The sequence below is a fragment of the Phragmites australis genome, chromosome 7 (genome assembly GCF_958298935.1).
Source record: "Phragmites australis chromosome 7, lpPhrAust1.1, whole genome shotgun sequence".
Taxonomy (NCBI): Eukaryota; Viridiplantae; Streptophyta; class Magnoliopsida; order Poales; family Poaceae; genus Phragmites; species Phragmites australis.
Genome location: NC_084927.1, coordinates 25,471,916 through 25,475,787, shown reverse-complemented (window position 1 = coordinate 25,475,787; position 3,872 = coordinate 25,471,916).

Genomic DNA, 3,872 nt, shown 5'->3' with positions numbered 1-3,872 from the left:
CACGCGTGCCGCCCGTACCATTGTCATGCCCTTCGGGAGTTGTGTGGACACGCGTCCGCTTGTCTCCCCGCTGGGCCGTACCAGAGGCCCGGGTCTAAAGGGCCACCTCTTGAAAGCCTGCCATGTGGCGTCCACGCCAGCCTCGGCCTCGTCCGCGCCGAAGGGCCCATCCGTAGTCTCCGTGCCATCACCTGCCAATGGACCCGGGGGCTACTTTCGGTGTATCAGGAACCGGGGGTCCCTGAGGTCCGAGGCCAGGCCAGCCGTCTGCCACGTGTCACCATCCCGCGAGGTCCCTCCCGCGGGATGAGGAAAATCTAAGTTCCGGGAGAAGGTGCTCGGGGCCACAGCCTCTGGTCCCCGAGCACCCCAGATCCCCGATGACCCGCAGAGTCCAAGTACCGGGAAGAAAGTGCTCGGTGAGGTGCCCGGTCACCCCCGAGCACCCTAGTCCCTCGGCGGGACGGCTTCCTCGGTCCACCGCATGCACCCCCCGAGCACTTTCTTCCCGGTCTCCCGAGAAGAGATAAGTTCCGGGAGAGAATGCTCGGGGGGTGCATGCGGCAGCCCCCGAGCGCCCAGTTCCCCGAGGGTCAGTGCAAAAGTGCTCGGGAGAGAGTGCTCGAGGTTGCACGTGGCAGCCCCCGAGCACTCGGTTCCCCGAAGGTTCGTGCGAGAGTGCTCGGGGAGGTAAACAGTGCCCCCGAGCGCCCGGTACCCCGAGGGCAAGGGTAGGCGTTCTCGGGAGAGGGTGCTCGGGGAGGTGAACAGTACCCCCGAGCACTTGGGGCCCCGACGACCCAGAAGGGCCCCCGAGGGGCCCGCCGATGAGGTGTCAACCAGTCAGAGGTCCGAGGCCGTATTTAATGGGCGTGCGCGACCTGACATCCCCAACTGCTCCCGCCGCAGTGTCAGTCCCTGCCATGCTTTGGCAGAGAGGCGTGGGGCCATTAATTGCACGGGTCCCGTCCCGTATCATCCGGTGTGTCTCGGGATAGCATCGCCAGGATCAAGGTGTTCCGCCTGCCGCCCTGCCGTGGCAGAGGAACAAGACAGGGCGGGCACGCCGGGTGCCTCTGTGGCTGCCCGGTGGGCCCTCTCAACGGTGCCCGTCGCCAGGGCGTCCACAGTGACGAGTGACCGAACGCGCGCTGCGTTTTTCCACCGCCCCAGTCATTTCACCCAGAGGAAATGATGACGCCTTTTTCAGTCATGGCGTCTTGGAACTTGTACCCCTTCCTTCCCGTTCGGGGTATGTCGTGGCCGGCGAGTGCATAAAAGAGTCGGCACACCAGAAGAACAGAGAGAGAAAAAGAAGGAAGACGAGCCCCACGACGAACCAAGCCAACAGACGAAGACATTGCAAGCAAGCTTGAGCAGAGCTCCTACCAAAGAACAAGGAGCCTCAAGCTCTTAGTTAGACACTATATTCTTGTAACCAGATACATCCTCAGGGGACATCCCTCAGGACAGTTATTGAGTCCATACAGGAGTAGGGTGTTACGCCCCCGTGCGGCCCGAACCTGTCTAAAACTCCGGTGCATTTACTTCTTTCCGCACTAGGTCGTCCCCCACCACCGGCCATCGCATTTACGTTCACTTTCATTTATTTCTCCGACGAACTTATTCAGGATCATCCCCCGACCGAATCTCTAAAAAGGGGTCTCTCGGGATCCCTGCGACAGGAGTTAATCCTCCGACAACAGTGATACCTTATCAATTATTACTGTTGTTGCTAGCCAAACCGGTACTAATAGTCAACCACCTATTGGAATTACTGTAGTAGTGGTGTCTCTTCTTTCTCTCTTGTTTCACAGGGTGCAATTGGTTAATACGATTGTCTTTTTATTAAGGCTCATCAACTGATCGCAGGTCACTGAAATGGGTCCTGAAGAAAAATATTCAAATAAGTTACGTATAGATGACTTATTCAGCATGACTAGAGATTGATCGATGGACAACTGATCAATCCATTCGCCCTGCGGCAAAGAGAAAATTAAACAAAGGGACAGGTTGAAGCCAAAATTTGACCTAACCTTCTGAATTCCAACATTGGACAATACCACCACTTCAATTTTCACCACACGTTCCATTTCATCCAGCCACCTACCGCCCTGCTGGTTCTTGCAAAATGCAGTGGAGCGAGACCGGCGTCTCCAATCAGATCCGTTTGATCGCGACCTCGGAGCACCAGCAATTCGCGGGCACCAATCGGATTCATTAGGGGGCACGGCAAATGCTTCCTCCGGGGCACGAGGAACATGTGCCGAGAAAACCTCTGAAAAGGAGCGCGTCTGACGATGAAAGCGACAGAAAAATAGACGTGTTCCGCGTGGCGAGCGGATGCCGAGGCACGAGCGCCGGGGACCAGGTGCCTGTAGGCTTTTGGCCCCGTTTGAGACGTGGGCGCACGAGTGGATCGAGCAGCGGCGGACGCACGGCGGTAAAACGGGCGAAGCGCTTCACGCCTGAACAGCCGTGGTTGTTTCTTTCGGAGCCGCGCCCCCAACCGTGCGCCTTGTCGAAGTGAAGGATCTTTTTTTAACTTAAAAGATGCGGCTAGCAGCCAGTATGTACTGAACTTAGTAAATATCCTATCTTCGTAGACATTGCATACCATAAAGATGAGATCTTTGATAATATTGTCTACCTAATTTTTTTTATTAAGGAGATCTACACTCCTCAGTCACAGAGTTATTGAACAACGTCTTCGAAGATGGACACCGGGATCGAACATAGGTCGCCTACCTGAGAGGTGGCTTGATGAACCTATTGTCTACCTAAATATAACTATATTCTATCGAAAGGCAGGAGAAATTTTGAATCTCCGAATAGCCGTGATTTATATTTTGGGTAGAACAGACTATTTGATCCTTAAAGTTTGGTCCATGCCATTTTAAATTATCCACATATATATTCTTGTTAGTATCTTAGTCGCCCTTGCGCTGATATCAAGCACCACATGTACACGGTGAATCAGCACCGATGTAAAAAATAGCCATTTGACCTCTAATTCAATATGACACTGATATTATCGATGCCCCAACAAACCACATTTTTTGGTCAACTTTGATTTGTCAAAGATGATGTAGTATATGATCATATCCAGACAACCAAATTTCTGCATCAAATCATTTTTCTCTTTTCTTTTCTTAATGCCATATCGACGAACCAAGGAAAAAATAGACATTTTTTAGCTTGGTGCTGACTCACCGTGTACATGTAACGCTCCACCTTGGTTCATGGACAACTTTAGAAGAAGAAAAAGGAGAAAGAAAGAGTTTGAGGACTTGTATCAGTTGTGGACAAATTTTAAAACTTGAGGAACCAAATCCGAGCCTTCCATGAAACTTCGAGACTAAATTAGCTATTCACCCATATTTTTTTGCTACGAATATTTGTAAAGTAGTTGATATATTTAGGGCTATTTGGATCATCTAGATTATGAAATCCAGCTTTTAAAATTTAGATTGTTAAAAGTTGAATTGTAAAATTTGGATAGCCGTTTGGATCCCTAGATTATAGGGTGCCTGGATTGTTGCTTTATGGTGTCAAATGTCTCTAATGCCCTTTATTTATTGATGCTGTCACCACTGTTGTTTGTTGTTGCCACCCCAATTCCTTTGGTCTTTTTTACTGCTCTCGCATGAACAAACACATCTACGGATGGGCATGAGCTAGGCACGAGCAGTCACTAGAATGAAGCATATGGAATTCCTCACCATCGGTTCCTGATCAAGAGCGGCATGATCACTGTCATCCTATTTGTGGACCGCTAGTCTCAACCCCTGTGCCTCCACGAACGCCATGATGCCCACCACCGGGAGCTCTAGTAACCACTTCGGCAGGCTGAGGAGCGCAGTACAGTCGCG